Here is a 19,679-nt window from a genome sequence, read left to right on the forward strand (position 1 = left end):
CACTTCTAGCCATATGCTCTATGATTCTATGTACTTAAGTACTTTACGGAATTGGGACCACAGTGGAATTTGGACAATCATGTTTCATGTATAAGGAGTGGTATCTTTAAATATTTACTTTATATAAAATGAATACAACTAATTATTGTAATTGATTATTAAATATTAGGTTAAATAAAAGGAGCTGGCCAGAATCTTCACCCAAAATATGAGCCGAAAGGACAACAAATATCTGGAGTTCAAAAAGTTTCTGATAATTTTCCTCCCATTAATTTTTCATTTTGAAAATGCCTTTGAATTTCCTGGTTATTGTCAGGATTGGAAGCAGAAATGCCACAGTGCTGTGAGAATGGCTAGTTTGAAGGAAAGATTTCAGATCCAGTTTTTCAGACACAAGAGGTTCAGGTAGATCCTATCCAGTTTTGGGTGCTACAATTTATGGATTTCTCCATCTTTAATTGTTAAGCTTAATATTTACTTCTGAAATACAAACAAGACCCCATTCCTGCAAATGGATCTGCAGTGATATAAGGATTAGCTCACCAAGTCTAACTGAAGAATCAAGACATAATTATAAACAATGCTGTGCTGGCACTGATACATAAACACACTTCTCTAAACATTCAAATGGCTTGGTCTGGACAGATTGCACCTCTACACTTAAGATTATTCTGTTAATATATTTTATTGATTACTAAATTTTTACATGAATTTTATGGATTGGGAAATATTTTTGAACTGGGAACAGTTACTAGAATTGAGAAATAGTTAACCGTAGCCCTGTAATTTGAAGTTCTGTGCTGGGATCAACTCTATTCTTAGCATAGCTTGTGTGGAAAGCCTTCTGGTGCTCTATGCTTCATTATATGTACTATAATATATCAGCTGACCATTTTAAATATTGCTGTAGGTGAATTCACTACATCTTTGTAAGCTATCACAACTTTAAATTAGGTCTTAAAGACCTAATAGTGCTTATTACTTTAAATAAAGCTGATAGGATCAGGCTATTTCCAGTGTAATTTTATTTTAAGTGCATTTAGGCAGTTATCCACAGTTGACAAGGACAAATGAGCTCTGCTCATGGCACTCTTTCATCTGCATTGATCCATGCTAAAAAGACTAATATAACTTCTGTTGTGGATCTGAAAAACAATGAGCAAATTTAAGAAAAGTAGGGTAGCTGGGAACTGTAGCCATTGTTATTGTTTAAACTTTTTGTAAAAAAAAAAGCATCAGCAAGAAACAAACAAACAAATACTAAAATGACTAATGGCGTATCTGGTAGAATTACTATAATTTTCTCCACTAAGAGAGATTTTGTAGCACAGGGTTTTGAAATGCCAGTAGCCAGTTTGGATGGAGAGATAACAAGCAAACAACCCAAATTAATTTAACTTCCTTAGGTCTAGCAGGAAAAGGGAGAAACATTAGGAATAATTGTTAGTGACGGAATGAGAGAGATAAAGAGATGGACTGGGAAGTATTTAATGACTCTTTGTGGTATTACATCTGTCACACTTTTTGTGCTACATTAAAGTTTCATTATTTTCATATTTCTTGTTTTCATATTTTCCCATCCCCTTCTTTCTGCTAAATTTACCAAGTAATATAATGTGGATAATGGAGAGCTATTGCTGAAAATGTCATTGAATCTGTTACTGGAACTGAATAAAGCGTCTCAGCCATGCATTCCCTTTCATAATACATTTTCAATTAGTGACTTTGGAATTGTATACAATATAGATTCACTTTCTTTTTTTTTTTAATCATCATGTAGAGAGCAGTGCATCCCAAGAAGAAATAGTGAACCTTTCATTATACAACTATTAATAATTTAGATCCATTTAATTTCATCAAAGAAAATGATTGCAGAAGTCAGTTTACCGAAGAGATCTATTCTTCTAAGGGTTTGTGGTCTTCAAGCTGTTAAAACAATAGATTAATTTTGCTCTTCTGAGACAACTATGGTAAGCTTCTCCCTAGACATACATTGTAGGATTCAATTTTTGTATGCCTGCTCCAGCCTTCTGGTCTCCAAGTCATCTATTTGTATTTATTTGTATATTGGTGGTCTCTGGGGCCCCAACCAGAGATCAGGAACCTGGTATGCTAGGCTTTGTACAAATCCATCACAAAAAGACTATCTTTCCCCCAAAGGTCTTATGATTTTCCATTTTTTTTACTGCAGGCTAGCAGTACATATTCCATAATTTTGAGGTAGTAACTCTTGGGTCACTAGGTCAGTGATATAAATGTACTGCTCACGCTCTCCTGGCTACCTCTGCTTTCAGATAGAGTCAACTGAAAGATGTTCAAAGAAATCCCTTCTTGCTTTGTATCAGACATTGCAGCCCCTACTTACTATAGGGAGTGAAAAGACATGGGGATATTGGAGCTGTTGTTCTTCCCTTTCCCCCACCTTGTGAGTGGAAGAGAAATGGTCCTAATCACAGAAACACCACGAGCAAGTTTCTCATACTTCCTGCAATCGATATTGCTTTTTCCCTGTTGCCACCAATTTTGTAACTGGAAAAGAGTAGGAAACAGTGAGCTCCTAGAGCCAGCAGGGTGAGAAAGCACACCTCAGGTCATTTCTGGTTCAGTTTCATCCAGTTTTGCTTTTTGAGTGAACTGCAGTCTACAACTGATGAGTCCAAGCTTCATGGCTGTATACGATTTTTTTTTTTAATGAGCAAGGCTGTATTGGGTTCATCACTGGCAGATACGATCACCTTCTGATGCAAAGGCAAAGTGGCAATTTCCCTCAAATTAGATCTTAGATCCTTGCTTAGGAAACCCTCTCTTTATGTTGTCACACAGTCTTGCCAACTATTACAGTCTCCAAGTTAATTCAAAAAGGCAACTGAAAAAATTGGGACAAGGAGTCTTTGGTGCTCTCTGGAATCCTGTTTCTTTACTGTTTTCTATATGGATTTTGGCCTGGTGATAGCACAGAGACTGCACTTGTTTCATTATTTTATTACCTCTTATGGGTGACAGAAATGGGCCAGGTGTCTAGGCTGATTCTTTTAGCCCTGTCAGCAGCCTTCAATCCGGTTGGCCATTAGAGATTGGTGACCCATCTATACACTGCAATAGTTGGGATTGTGCTTTCATCACTCTGTTGCTTTCTGTTGAAGAAGTCCCAGAAGATGGTTTTAGGCATTTGCTCATTCATTGAAAGAGCTCTCGAGAGAAGAGTATAGCTATGCTTCAGTCTGCCATTCTCCTATTTAATGCATCTGACGAAGTGGGTATTCCCTCACGAAAGCTTATGCTCCAATATGTCTGTTAGTCTAAAAGGTGCCACAGGACTCTGTCGCTTTTTACAGAACCAGACTAACACGGCTACCCCTCTGATACTCTCCTGTTTAATGTGTAACTACATATGAAGCCAGTAAGTGAAACACTTTGGGCTGCAATGCCATCATTATGCTGATTTCATTTAGCTCTTGGTATAGTCTGTCTGTGTTCCATTGCCTGGCTGGGCTTGAGCTGTGGATGAGAGTCAGTTAGAACATAACGGCCATACTGGGTCAGACATCTAGCTCAGTATCCTGTCTCCAACAGTGGCCAGTATCACAGTTTCAGGGGGAATGTATAGAACAAGGTTGACTGAAGCTATGTCCAGATGAGCCTTTGATGATGCTGGTGGGTAGAAGGAAGCACCTGGGAATGGCTTTGCCTTTGGTATTGAGGGATTTTCCCACCCTCATGTCTACACTTCGAGCTGGAGGTGTAAATTCGAGCTTGAGGAGACGTACCTGCACTAGCTCTGAGCAAGTTAGCATGCTAAAAATGGAGTGTAGACAAGGCGGCATGAGTGACAGGAAGGACTAGCTTCCCTGAGTATGTATATAATGTCTTGAAGGGTATGTACTCAGGGCAGCTAGTACCTCCCACTGCTCACACCACCATGGCTATTCTCTATTTTTAGTGTGCTAGCTTCATCAGAGCTAGCATGGATATATCTTCTTGAGCAGGAATGTACACTTCCAGCTTGAAGTGTAGACACACCCTTACACAGATGAGATTGGGGGCTTTCCCACCCACAGGCCTTAGATAAGGAGTAAGAATCAATCCCCAACTTTGCTTATTCGCTAGTCTAATCTATTTTATATGGGTTTTTATACCACCCTCTTCACCACAATATCTGAGTGCCTTCAATGCTGGTGTTGATTTTAAGCAACCTTTTCCTTCAGCTTTTAACCAGTAATTTGGGGAAATTTCCTCTTAGATGCTTGTGTTGCCACAGTTATCCATGTCTTTGCAATCATTCAAGTACAGCAAATTTTTCTACATGGGCCAACTCAAAGCAGCAGTTACTACAGAAAGTGGCTGTTCACTTCCTTGGCTGTGCTAGCTTTGTGGTGCATATTAATGCATTTCTCAGAAGTCATAGGTAAGTATACTAGAATTCATCTCTACTCTCTTACAGGGATTCATAGATTTCTAAGGCCAGAAAATACCATTGTAATCTTCTAGCATGATCTTCAGGCATAACACAGGCAATTGAGTTCATTTATGTTTGAACTAGAACATATCTTTCAGAAAAAATATTCAATTTTGATTTTAAAATTGCCAGTGATGGAGAATCCATCACAAACCTTGGTAAATTGGTCCAATAGTTAATTACTTCACTGTTAAAATTTTGCACACTGAATTTGTCTAGCTTCAACTTCCAGCCATTTGATCTTGTTATACCCTTTTCTGCTAGATTGAGGGGCCCCCTATTATCAAATTTATGTTTCCTGTGTAGGTACTTATAGACTGATCAAGTCACCCTCAACCTTCCCTTTGACAAGCTAAAGAGATTGACCTCCTTGTGGTCAATTCATTCATTGTAACACAAGTTTTTTAAAATCCCTTAATCATTCTCGTGGTTTTTCTCTGAATTCTCTTCAATTTATCAACATCCTTCATGAAATTTACGGAATGGAACACGGTATTCCAGTAGCAGGTGCACCAATGCCAAATACAAAGGTAATATAAACTTACTACTTGATATTCCCCTATTTACACATCCAAGGATTTCATTAAGGCTTTTTAGCATTGCGCTAGAAGTTCATCTTTAACTGGATATCCACCATGACCGCCAAGTCTTTTTCAGTCACTGCTTCCCAGTTCTTGATACCTTGTATAACACCTCTTTCCTTGTGTAGTCTCATGGCAATTGAGACTTTCTGATAACATTCCCTAAAATTGAACTCTGGAGGTTGTAGACAGGGTGTAATCAATGAAGGGTCCTTGGCTCTGGATCTCACGTCTATTGGTTTGACAGGGCCTACATTTGAGGATCGTCAGGCCACAATGTAAGGCTGACTTTTTCACTAAGGATTTTGCCTCAGGGGCGATTGAAAAGGATTTACTGAGGCTGTGCTACGGGCAAAATGTTCTGGTTAACATCTCTCAGTACCTCAAGTTTCATTTTGTGTGTTGTAGATGTGCCCAGGGATTTAATGATGGGCACTCTTTAATAAAACATAAAATAAATAAGATGTAGCTTTTATCTGAGGCAGCAGTTGATGAGACTCATGGATCCTTGTTACTGTTCATTATATTCTCTTCTTAGATTGTACACTTTTATGAGTACCGTTAGCCAAAGTGCACTCTGTGACTTTCAGTGTGCTGTAGCAATGTTCACATGGGATGTTACTGCACAGCAAGCTAGTGTGCTGTAGATTCACACCCTGTCTTGCCATTCAGTAACATCCCTTTGTAGATAAGCCCTTAGATTTTAAACTCCTTGGGCAACAAGTTATGTCTTTCTTGTATTTTTGTGCCATGTCTATCACAACAGAATCCTGATCTTGGCTAAGGCCTCTAGGCACTACAGTAATACTATTCATAGAAAGAATTAATTATTGTATGCTTTCAGATGGGATAGCAACTATTTGACTTGTAAAATTAACAACTTTGTGTGAATTATTGTTACAGGAACATTTGAAGTTGAGCTGGAATGTATGTTAAATACGTGTTAAAAAAATTAATGAAACTTAATAACCCAACCTTGCAGGAACCTGTCCTGATGAAGAAATGTTGTCGACTTAGGTACTTTACAAACCTCAAACCCTTCCCACAATGTACAGCCAATGCAATCATGCTGAACATCACCAAAAACAAATGATCCTTTCATATTTATAAATGGATTTGAACTAGGAATTGTCTGTGATGAATGCAGGGCTTCTTTCTAAAAACTCTCTCCAGGTAAAGAGAAAGGGAGCAAGGGATGTTGTTAAAATGAAAGTTTCAGTACTTAATATCTTATATTTCAAATGCTTTAACTGTTTTCTTTTTTCTCTGTATCTTTAATAAAAGGTTAAAAGGTATTTAATGGTATTTGCCATGGTACTAAGCAGGCTGAGGTCTCTGCATACCAAACCCTGAACCTTGTTTAACACTGTTTAAACTTTGTACAGTGACTGGGTCAAATTGACATTTTTGACCCTTTGGGTCCCTATATTCCATCTAAGTACATCTAATAAACAGGCCCCAATGGGAGCCCCAGAGACTGAATAATAACTCTTAACAACTGGGAAGCCAAAGCAGACCGAATATGTGAACACAACACATGGTTACAGCAGGAGACAAAAAAATGTGTGAACAAACTGTTTTTTGAAGGCTGATGCTGAGAACACAGGAGTCTCTCTCTCTCACACAGACAGACACAGATTGGGAGCCAAGGTGGATCTTGGAAGAGCGTGGCATCTTGGGGCCATGGCTCCTTCCAATATGGACTCTGACTTGAGCGAGGTTTACCATGCTAACCTAAGGACTTTCTCATGCTGTGACCAAGCAATGCCTTGTTTTGAAAAGGCTGTCCAGTATTACTGAAAATACTTATTGGAAGGTCAGGTCTCTCTCAGGAGTCTGAATTCAGTTGGAATTGCTGCACAAAGCTCTGGTGAGAAATAGGGGCGCTGGAGCTCAAAGTCTCAGTCTCAGAGTTGTGGGCTTGTGTGACCCACCTCAGAAAAAGTGTGGACCTTTGGAGCTTGACACACTAACCGGGTTACTTCCAAGTAGGGGTGCCACCTATGAGGGCATCTGGACCATTTCATGCAAAGTAAGAAACAATAAATGATGTGAGGCAGCATCTGTTGCCCCTGGGCATTATGCTGGGTCTGGAAGCTGCCACCTTCCCACTTTATCCTCCTCATCTCCACCAGGTTGTGGCCTCAGACATTGCTAGAAGGAGCTGCTCATCCCCCCCACGTGGAGGTCTGGCTGGGTGTCACGCAGGAAGAAGTTGCATGGCAGTTGCAAGACTGTCAAGCCAGAAATGGGGGAGGAGTTTTGGACAGAAAAGACCCCACAGCAACAGGTCCCCTCCCTCCTCCCACTCTGCAGCAGATTCCCCTCTCCTGCACCCCTGAGGCACCAATGCTGCCCCAACCTGGAAGTCCCCTGTCCCTTTTTCTCTGATGACTCTGCTTACCTGGCTCTAGCAGTGGACCTGTGAGCCTGGCCACTGTGCTACTGCTGCCAGCTTGTTGCTTCTCAAAGTGGCCTCAGGTGCTGGGGATGCCTCGGCAGAGCAGGGGTACAGAGGAGCCTGGCTGCCGCTGTGGCAGTTCAGCCTCCTCCTCTCCATCCATGTTGTCAAAGGCCTGGCAGGTCCCCGGTGGGGGCAGCAGAGCATGGAGAGCCTCATACAGCAGCAATGGTGGTGGAATGATGTGGGGGACCCAGACATACACACAAACAGCACAAGCGGTAAGGTGACCACATGGGGAGGGGCTGGCTCAGAGAGAGGGACATGAGAGTTCTGAGCTGGGGCCAGGGAGAGTGAAAAAGATCCACAAGGGATGCCTGCCCTGAGTGATCACAAGCAACAAGCTGATTATGGAACTGACAAAAACTGGGAATTTTGATGTCCTGGGAAGATGTACAGATTTCCTGGGACAGCTGCCTCAAAAAAGGGATGATCCTGGAAAAGCTATCTAAAGGCCAAGGCGTAGCACAGTCCCTCTAACTCTTTGACACTGTCCATCCTGTCATAGCGCCAATTAAGGTACAGTTATGCTGTGTTCAGTCATTAGAGATTCTAATACAGGATTCTGGTTTCTCTCTCTTGAGACTAGCTAGGGCAATGGGTTTTTTTTTACTAGACTTCAGTCTAGCCAATTAAAGAACAATGAAAAATGGATACGAGCATAATGATGTTAACAAATAGTGCTTTGGGCTGGGTTCGCAATACCAACGTGAGATGTGCTCTATGCATCCTGTCCTACTTCCAACTTTAAGAAACTAGGCTCTGGATATGCAGAATGAGTCAAGAGAATGGGGTTAAACTATGCAACAGATTTGAAGGAGAAATATAGGGTTTTTATAAACCTTGGTTTTGCAACCTTCTTTAAATCAAAGGATATTTCATTTGAAAATAAAACAATATTCAAACCAATGAGCCAAATGCAATGAGATATCCGGCTTTGCCTGTGCGGATGGGCATTTTGGCCTTTCCTTGCTGTTCAAGCCTTTCAGTTCCCCTCTTCCCCCACCCTTCTTCACTCAGCTGAAACAAGGGAAAGGGTGACTTAGAAAACAGCATTAGAGTCAGAACATCTAGAGTGAGCTTCACCTGGATGATGCTTTTTGCTTTCTCTGCCCCTAAAATAAAAAGTAAAAAGCCTATTTTCTCTTGGTAACAGTGAAGCACATTTTATCCCATCACAGTCTGCCATTTATCTCAATATTTTATCAGAAGAGGCTGTGGAACACTCATAATGATACACAAATGCCTGTAAGAGAAAGAGAGCATAGAAAACACCCAGGTTTCTCAACTCTGCTTCCTGTTTTTAAGGATCTTACTTCTTTTCCTAAAAGTGGCTTTTGTTTTTTGTCTACAACATGTGGTTATTGACCACTTTCACATTTTAGCTTTCTTTTCTTGACTCCATTATTGATTTGCTACTAATCCTGTATGTATCATTATACAAAATTCCTCTTTGTCGTTACCTCAATGCCACCCTCCAAATACGCTACAGTCCTGAAGTTTCACCTTACACTCTTTACTTACATGACTGGTCCAGCTCCTGAAGTCATGTTGAAAAGGTTGCAAGACTGAGTCCATTGTTAAAATTCTGTAGTTAAAATGTCCTACCTTGAGTGACGAAACCACTGAAGCTGCTGTGGTGTGTGTGTGTGTGTGTGTGTGTGTGTGTGAGATCCCTTCAGCAAGAAAGGGGGAATTTTAAGGCTCCAGATTGTACGCTATATGATTGACACCATTTGAAATAAAAACTGGGTTGTAATATGGATACATTAACTTTTTTGGTTTTTACTAATCTTATATAACTATGATAGGTGTGTTCATTTGTTATTCCCAGATACTTGTGCCTAAGAATACCAGCATACTTGTTGAGATGTTGTACTGGGGACTGTTTCTTTTGGAAATCCCAATTTCTAGATAGTGTGATTCTGAGAATAAAGGAAAGAAATAAAGTGTGATATCTGTGATTTAGTGAAGGCATGAGTATCAAAAACACCAGTGGTCAGTGGGGATATCTGTGTTGAGCATCTCTGATTTATAACTTCAGGAATCCATATTTTCTTTTTATGTGTGGCTTCTTTGATTTTACTCTGTTGTTGTGGTGGTGTGTGTGTGTGTGTGTACAGTTGGGTTTTTTTTTTAGGTGACACAGCTTGAGGCTTACAGGTGCAGAGAAATAAATAAATTTGAAACACTTTTTAGTACAGTGGACAACGGGGGGGGGGGGGAAGTATGTTTCCTTAAATTCACATAAATAAGTAATGTATAAATAGTTTGCTCATCCTTATTTAATGTCTCATAAAAATTAACCTGACACATTTCTGTCTCTATGGTTCACCTATGGTCAGGCTGAAGATTAAAATCTAGAAGCCTTTCAATACTCGCGATTCTCAAAGTGATTATAATTTCATTTCTCACAGTAATCACTTTTTTAGCCACTCCAGCCTATTTATAACAACTATGGATGGAAATAAAATGGATCTGAAGAAGAGACATTCATTAGCAAGTAAGTATATTGGAAATGGAAAAGTCTGTCTGACTCACAAAGAAGAAATGGCATTTAGTATCCAAATCCCCTTCCAGATAAAATTAACAAAGGCTGCAGTGAAGTTAAAGCCTGCTGGTTGCAAAATTGGAAATTGGTTTCCTGGGGCTCTTTGTAAACTCTTCATTACTTTACTCAATCATGGTTCATTAGCAAGTTAACAGACAGAAGACCAGTGCACGTTGGGGTATGTTCAGAGCCAGCCCTTTCATCTCCTTGAACATCACTTAAAACCTGAATGTCACAGAAGATTAGACATGGTGTCAAACTGCATCTTCTTGTCAGGATGCAGCACGGACAGCTCACAGATCATAGCCACTTAACCTCTTGAAATTGTGAGGTGCTTTTTATCATGCATTTCAGGGGGTAATACAGGGGTTTTAATTCAAAGTGACTCTGATGGAACAAACAAACTATCTCAAAAGGCATCTGAGAAAGAAACAAGTTAAAGAAACCCAGTTACTAGATTAATCTAAAATGGATTTAATGTCTCCCATTAACTTAAACCTAATTCACTGGAAGAAAACATCCATAGGTGACATTAAAGCTGTTAACCATTACGCTAAAAATAGTTGTTAGTCTGTCGGAATTGTTCACATCTCAGCTACAATATAAATTTAAATTACAGCCAAATACAATTATCCAGGTCCCAGGCCAACTATGTGAATCTCCCTTTCTTATGACCTTCCAGTGTGCCTGGCTTGCTGATTCCTGATTTTACTGAAAACCATTTGCTGTCGCCCAAGCAGTTCAAATATCTGAGATTTTATTGTACACAGAAATACTGAAGGAATAAGCTCTTGTGTACAGTAGATATTCAGGCATGTTCTTCATTTTAGAATTTTTATGACTTCTGAAAGGAAATGGTAAGTTGGATATTATTAGAGACAAATTGCTTGAAACTAGATATAGGCTATCGACTCTCCTTAATGCAAGAAACGTGTAACTTTCAGAGCTTATTGGGATAACTGATGGCCAGATAGTCTTACTTTAGTTCCAGCACAAAGGATTCACATAATCACTGTGTGCACTACACATTACTTCAACTAGGATCTGAACCATACCTTTAGTGGTGTGTAGATAGGAGCTCTATCAAGTGGACCTAAAGGTCTAAGCAGGAGTTAGAAGCTTCTCTTAACTGGAGGTTACTGTTTGTGTAGCTTCCATTTTCTTCTCCTTCTGGAACTGTACATTAGAACTGGGCCCTCCCTTGTTATCTGTTAAGTTTGCTGACTGATTTCCAGGAGCTAGATCATGCAGTTTGTGGAGTCTCAAACTGGTGGCTTGGCTTGCTGTGTCTGCTTTCTGCTCATTACCATAAAGGGGACTTTAAGTGAGCTTCTGGTAAAATGAACTTTTCTGAGTAAAGTGAACCCCCATGTAGGTATAGGAAGAGGCTCTGGATAATTAAGGCCTGGACCAGAACCATATTTGAGCTCTGAAAAGGTCTAGTCATGGCCTCATCCTATTGCCCTTACTATTCAGGAAACATCTCCAGAATGAAGCCGTTATTTTTTTAGTTTTGCCTTTAAAAATGTTGTGCACAGCTGTGCATTTCCTGATTTAATCTGGGTCCAGAAACAGAAATTAAGTACCACAGCAGCTGAAATACTATGATTTACAGGTCAAAGACATTAAGATAAATGTAGAGGAGCATCCATAACATTTGAGTATTGATCTAAACTGTACAGAACATCTGAATCATTCACTATATAATGGTGGGACTAATCTTATTTCAGCTCAGTGATTCCTTGTGTATATTAGAGGAGTAATATGCAAATATATATCATGCCTCTATAACATCTCTCTAGAGGAGTCACAGATCACTTTGGTTTCCTATCCACTTTTAGTTTAGTTGTTTTATATGCATGTTATAAAACCTCAGTAATATTTACCCTTTCTTGACAGTAATTAGTGACAAAATTGTTGCCATCTTGGACAATTGCAAAAAAAAAAAAAAAAGTACAAAGACACAAATTTCTGACAGAGAAACAGTTCTTATAAACAACTCAGCTTAAACCAAGTTAACTACATAAAATAATTTCCAAACAATAAGGAAATGGAGGAAAAGAGTCCCACTTGATAAAATTCACTATTGATAGTATCATTTTCTCTTCAAGAGTTTTCATTACTATTCAGTTGGAGAAGTTTATTAGAGTGCTGTTGAAAAAACCAAGTTTCCAAACTGTATTGTAAGCATGAACTGTGATCAGTCCTTCACATAATCCCAACTGTTTCTATTAATTCCCTCCCATAAGCTTTATAGTCCCTGAGCTCGTGTTCACTTCTTCAGATAAAAGTTGAAATTCAATCCTCTTTCTCTATTTAAAAAAAAATATATGACAGAATCTTGTCTGTATTTCACCTCTGGCCAAAGCATCTCGATTCCTTACGTAATTTCTTTTCCTTCTTTTTCTTAGGTAGATTGTGATCTTATCATTGCTAGTAAATGCACTGCACTTTTATGGCCAACAGCGTACCATTTCTGGATGACAGTTAGTTATTATCTCCCAAATTCAATAAAGTTTGGTGAAATGCAGTTACTGGTCTACTGTTCAGAAAAATCTGACCTTCCAGGTCTACTTGCTGCCTAAAGGAACAATATTCTCATACCATTGATCATATGATTTTGACATAATGAATTTCTCAGAGTACCTATACGCTTATATATTTGCAGGTTCTGACCCTGATTTGATGGATTATGGCCTAATTTGTTCTAAAGACAACTAACCTGCTGAGGGTGGTGCTATAGTTATAAAACTTAATAAAACCAATTAATCACTCTCTAAATCATTAGCAGAACATTCAGTTAACAAATTTGAAGTAAAGAAGGTTATAGTAATGCACCCCAGAAATTAAAAGAATGACTTGAGATAATTACCAAATCATTTAGAGAGACGTTGTCATTGTGTTGTGTGGAAATCGTCATATCGTTAAAGGCCCAGCAGAATGCTATGAAAATGCACTCCACAGTATTGCCAAGTACAATAGCTATTATTTATAAGGTTCATTTTCAGCATGTTAAGTGAAGAGTTAGATGTATGACTTCTATTATGATAAATGATTTTTATGTAGCTAAATCCCATGCAATTTACTGAAAATGTACTTCTATGCACATTTCAAATGTGAACACACAAATTAGATTTTCAATGTGCAATTCAGAATATCATAGATTTTTGTCTTTCTCTTGAAATTTGAGTCCTTTCCTTCACTACCACTTATATTGATTCTGGTGGTACAGTACTACACTATTACTTTAAAAAAGATGGCATCTTCAGCTAATTGTGAATTTTCCTAAATTAGGATGAAAACTCATCCACCGAGGAATCCACACTTAGAAAACGTTATTATATTGGATTAGATGTAGGCATTTCATTTAGTTTTTTCCCTTGAAACAGTATGTGAGCATTTATCAGTGCCTCTCCTGTCAACTTTAAAGGGAGTCAAACAATTGTAATCCCATGTGCCATTTGAAAATATAATAGTTAAGCAGGAATCATGGAACCCATGGTACGCTGTAATGACTACAATAGCTTGGTCTTCCAGAAGGAAGACTAAATTACCACTAAGAATTTAAAACCATATTTCATGGATAAATATTGTTGATATTGTAATATGTCTGTCCCCATAAAATTCTACGCAGTGTAGTTGTAGCCATGTTGATCCCAGGATATTAGAGAGACAAGGTGGGTGAGGTAATATAGAATCATAGAATATCAGGGTTGGAAGGGACCTCAGGAGGTCATCTAGTCCAACCCTCTGCTCAAAACAGGACCAATTCCCAACTAAATCATCCCAGCCAGGGCTTTGTCAAGCCGGGCCTTAAAAACCTCCAAGGAAGGAGATTCCACCACCTCCCTAGGTAAAGATTTCCAGTGCTTCACCATCCTCCTAGTGAAATAGTGTTTCCTAATATCCAACCTAGATCTCCTCCACTGCAACTTGAGACCATTGCTCCTTATTCTGTCATCTGCCACCACTGAGAACAGCTGAGCTCCATCCTCTGTGGAACCCCCCCTCAGGTAGTTGAAAACAGCTATCAAATCCCCCCTCATTCTTCTCTCCTGGAGACTAAACAATCCCAGTTCCCTCAGCCTCTCCTCATAAGTCATGTGCTCCAGCCCCCTAATCAGTTTTGTTGCCCTCTGCTGGACTCTCTCCAATTTTTCCACATCCTTCTTGTAGTGTGGGGCCCAAAACTGGACACAGTACTCCAGATGAGGCCTCACCAGTGTCGAGTAGAGGGGAACGATCACGTCCCTCGATCTGCTGGCAATGCCCCTACTTATACAGCTCAAAATGCCATTAGCCTTCTTGGAAACAAGAGCACACTCTTGACTCATATCCAGCTTCTCGTCCACTGTGACCCCTAGGTCCTTTTCTGCAGAACTGCTACCTAGCCATTCGGTCCCTAGTCTGTAGCAGCGCATAGGATTCTTCCGTCCTAAGTGCAGGACTCTGCACTTGTCCTTGTTGAACCTCATCAGGTTTCTTTTGGCCCAATCCTCCAATTTGTCTAGGTCCCTCTGTATCCGATCCCTACCCTCTAGTGTATCTACCACGCCTCCCAGTTTAGTGTCATCTGCAAACTTGCTGAGAGTGCAGTCCACACCATCCGCCAGATTATTAATAAAGATATTAAACAAAACCGGCCCCAGGACCGACCCTTGGGGCACTCTGCTTGAAACCGGCTGCCAACTAGACACGGAGCCATTGATCACTACCCGTTGAGCCAGCTTTCTATCCACCTTACAGTCCATTCATCCAGCCCATACTTCTTTAACTTGGCAGCAAGAATACTGTGGGAGACCGTATCAAAAGCTTTGCTAAAGTCAAGGAATAACACATCCACTGCTTTCCCCTCATCCACAGAGCCAGTTATCTCCTCATAGAAGGCAATTAGGTTAGTCAGGCACGACTTCCCCTTGGTGAATCCATGCTGACTGTTCCTGATCACTTTCCTCTCCTCTAAGTGTTTCATAATTGATTCCTTGAGGACCTGCTCCATGATTTTTCCAGGGACTGAGGAGAGACTGACTGGCCTGTAGTTCCCCGGATCCTCCTTCTTCCCTTTTTTAAAGATGGGCACTACGTTAGCCTTTTTCCAGTCATCCGGGACCTCCCCCGATCACCATGAGTTTTCAAAGATGATGGCCAATGGCTCCGCAATCACGTCCGCCAACTCCTTTAGCACCCTCGGATGCAGCGCATCCGGCCCCATGGATTTGTGCTCATCCAGTTTTTCTAAATAGTCCCGAACCACTTCTTTCTCCACGGAGGGCTGGTCACCTCCTCCCCATACTGTGCTGCCCAGTCCAGCAGTCTGGGAGCTGACCTTGTTTGTGAAGACAGAGGTAAAAAAAGCATTGAGTACGTTAGCTTTTTCCACATCCTCTGTCACTAGGTTGCCTCCCTCATTCAGTAAGGGGCCCACACTTTCCTTGACTTTCTTCTTGTTGCTCACATACCTGAAGAAACCCTTCTTGTTACTCTTAACAGCCCTTGCTAGCTGCAACTCCAAGTGTGATTTGGCCTTCCTGATTTCACTCTTGCATGCCTGAGCAATATTTTTATACTCCTCCCTGGTCATTTGTCCAATCTTCCACTTCTTGTAAGCTTCTTTTTTGCGTTTAAGGTCAGCAAGGATTTCACTGTTAAGCCAAGCTGGTCGCCTGCCATATTTACTATTCTTTCTACACATTGGGATGGTTTGTTCCTGCAACTACAATAAGGATTCTTTAAAATACAGCCAGCTCTCCTGGACCCCTTTGCCCTTCATGTTATTCTCCCAGGGGATCCTGCCCATCTGTTCCCTGAGGGAGTCAATGTCTGCTTTTCTGAAGTCCAGGGTCCATATTCTGCTGCTCTCCTTTCTTCCTTGTGTCAGGATCCTGAACTCGACCATCTCATGGTCACTGCCTCCCAGGTTCCCATCCACTTTTGCTTCCCCTACTAATTCTTCCCTGTTTGTGAGCAGCAGGTCAAGAAAAGCTCTGCCCCTAGTTGGTTCCTCCAGCACGTGCACCAGGAAATTGTCCCCTACACTTTCCAAAATCTTCCTGGATTTTCTGTGCACCACTGTATTGCTCTCCCAGCAGATATCAGGGTGATTAAAGTCTCCCATGAGAACCAGGGCCTGGAATCTAGCAACTTCTGTTAGTTGCTGGAAGAACACCTCGTCCATCTCATCCCCCTGGTCTGGTGGTCTATAGCAGACTCCGACCATGACATCACCCTTGTTGCTCACACTTCTCAACTTTATCCAGAGACTCTCAGGTTTTTCTGCAGTTTCATACCGGAGCTCTGAGCAGTCATACTCCTCTCTTACATACAATGCAACTCCCCAACCTTTTCTGCCCTGCCTGTCCTTCCTGAACAGTTTACATCCATCCATGACAGTATTCCAGTCATTTGAGTTATCCCACCAAGTCTCTGTTATTCCAATCACATCATAGTTCCCTCACTGTGCCAGAACTTCCAGTTCTCCCTGCTTGTTTCCCAGGCTTCTTGCATTTGTGTATAGGCACTTAAGATAACTCATCGATCGTCCCTCTTTCTCAGTATGAGACAGGAGTCCTCCCCTCTTGTGCTCTCTTGCTCTTGCTTCCTCCCAGGATCCCATTTTCCCACTTACCTCAGGGCTTTGGTCTCCTTCCCCCGGTGAACCTAGTTTAAAGCCCTCCTCACTAGGTTAGCCAGCCTGCTTGCGAAGATGCTTTTCCCTCTCTTCGTTAGGTGGAGCCCATCTCTGCCTAGCACTCCTCCTTCTTGGAACACCATCCCATGGTCGAAGAATCCAAAGCCTTCTCTCCGACACCACCTGTGTAGCCATTCATTGACTTCCACGATTCGACGGTCTCTACCCAGGCCTTCTCCTTGCACAGGGAGGATGGACGAGAACACCACTTGCGCCTCAAACTCCTTTATCCCAAACTCCCAGAGCCACGTAGTCTGCAGTGATCCACTCAAGGTCAGTCTTGGCAGTATCATTGGTTCCCACGTGGAGAAGCAGGAAGGGGTAGCGATCCGAGGACATGATGAGTCTCGGCAGTCTCTCCATTACATCATGTATCCTAGCTCCTGGCAAGCAGCAGACGTCTCGGTTTTCCCGGTCAGGGCGGCAGTTAGATGACTCAGTCCCCCTGAGGAGGGAGTCCCCGACCACCACCACCCTCCTCCTCCTCTTGGGAGTGGTGGTTGTGGAACCCTCATCCCTAGGACAGTGCATCTTTTGCCTTCCAATCGGTGGAGTCTCCTTCTGCTCCCTTCCTTCAGATGTGTCATCTACTCCACTCTCCGCATTAGTACCTGTAGAGAAAACATGGAAACGATTGCTCACCTGTATCTCCATTGCTGGTGCATGGACACTCCTCTTTCTCCTTCTGGAGGTCACATGCTGCCAAACTACTTCACCATCCTTCTGTCCCTGCTGCGCCTGCTCTGAATCTTCAGAACATTGTGGCCGTAGAAGCATCTCCTGATGTCTGTCCAGGAAATCTTCATTTTCCCTTATGCAACGCAGAGTCGATACTCATTTCTCCAGACCTCGAACCTTCTCTTCCAATATGGAGACCAGCTTGCACTTTGTATAGACAAAGTTGCTTCTGTCCTGTGGAAGAAAGACAAACATGGCACAACCTGTGCAGCTTACAACAGCTGATCGCTCACCTTCCATATCACCTTCCTCTTAAGAGCTTCCTCAGCTGATGCAGTAACTAGTCAGAGAAACCCACAGATGAAAGCCTCAGTGTGCTCTCCCCAGGCAAACTCCCTCTGTTAGCCTCTGCTGTTCGCCGCTCAGCAGGTTCGCTGCTGACTGCCCTTATATACCAGTCAGGCCCACTCAACAAAGCACTCCCAATTCACACTTTTCAAACAAGCAATCAAGCAATCAAGCACACGGTCAAACTGACAAACTGTCCCAGCAACAGACACTCAGATACTCACCAACACAGCCCCCCTAATGCAGCACTTAGCGTACCTCCTCTCAGACAGCTCCCAGGCAAACTCCCTCTGTTAGCCTCTGCTGTTCGCCGCCGCATGGATATCTTTTATTCTGTTGATGAAGAAGAGCTGTGTGGCTCAAAATTTTTTCTCTCTTGCCAACAGAAGTTGGTCCAATTAAAAATATAACCTCACCCAACTGGGGAAGCATAGGTAATAGGGTAAATTTCTGACAGTGTTGTTCAGTACTGTACCTTATGTGTCAGTTGCAGTGATTCTCACATTCTGTTTCATGAAGATATTGATGGGTCATGGAACCCTTTTGTGTGAGCCCCAAAATTTACTAGCTGATAACCAAGCAATGGGGGATTGGAATGTTGCTAGGGGAAGTGGCTCCCTGACAGCGTGTATTGTGTCTCCCTGAACGGGCTGATCTGCACAAAGGAGAACAGAATATGTTCTCCCTACCCAAACAAAGTTATATGTGGAAGCAGTCTGTGCTGTGAATTGAAAAGTTGGGGGGGGTCAATCTTTGCTAATTACTTTAGGGTATGCAGGGGGGGAAAGGATACAGGTGCAAAATTTAGTGCAATGATACCTCTGGTGGCGGAATGATTTTACAATGCAAAACATTGTTCTTAGAATTGAGTGTAGATTGGGATTCTCAAACTGGGGTTGGGACCGCTCAGGGGGTCACGAGGTTATTACATGAGGGGTTGCGAGCTGTCAGCCTCCACCCTAAATCCTGCTTTGCCTCCAGCATTTATAATGGTGTTAAATATATAAAAAAGTGTTTTTAATTTATAAGGAGAGTTGTACTCAGATGCTTGCTATGTGAAAAGGTTCACCAGTACAAAAGTCTGAGAACCACTGGTGTAGATGATATGTTAATATGTGTTTTACTGTTGCATTTTTTAGTGTTTGTAATTATTTAATGACAGTAGACTTTCAGGTTCAAAAAGTTAAAGCTTTATAACTGTTACAACACAAATAGTCAAAATATACAAAGTTAATAGCCTTAAATCAAACTCCAATTAAGTTCTCAAGAAGAATTTTTTCTTACTTTGCCTAGAGGGAAATTTTGATAATCTCTGGAAATATTTTTTTCATCAATTTGTGTGTGTGCAGTGAAAGTGATGTTTATTGACATTTACCAGTAAAAATCTAATCCTTCTGAACCTAATTACATGTACAGTATCACATGGCTTGCCTGGTTGGGATTTTGATTAGTAGCCTATGCAGATATTCTTACAAAAGCATTTCAATGTTTTTGGGGAGGAGTTAAGAAACACAGAAAAATGCAGTCTGGCAGTTAACTTGAGGACAGAGCTGTTTTGCCGAAGTTCTGAAAGTAGTGCTACATTTTTGAAAGCATTTGCTGCTGATTTTGTTGATTTCATCTGTCTTTGTCCAAAGTAATAGCAAAAGTTATGTACATACTGTAAGTAAAAATGGACTAGAAAATTATATCCTGAGTCAGTGGGTTGTCACAGAGGAATTAACCTACTCTTGGAGACTGTCCCATCTGCCAAAAAGGCAGAATGAATTGGGCAGAGCTATTGCAAATTGAGACACTGTGCTTTTCAAATTGCAGAATGCTACTTTTTACTCCTGAATTTTATAAAATCAAATATAATTATTTTAAGGTTCCAATTTGCAGTTTCAATAATGAAACCATTTCTCAAAAATGTCCCT

This window comes from Chrysemys picta, chromosome 3, assembly GCF_011386835.1.
Source record: "Chrysemys picta bellii isolate R12L10 chromosome 3, ASM1138683v2, whole genome shotgun sequence".
Lineage (NCBI taxonomy): Eukaryota > Metazoa > Chordata > Testudines > Emydidae > Chrysemys > Chrysemys picta.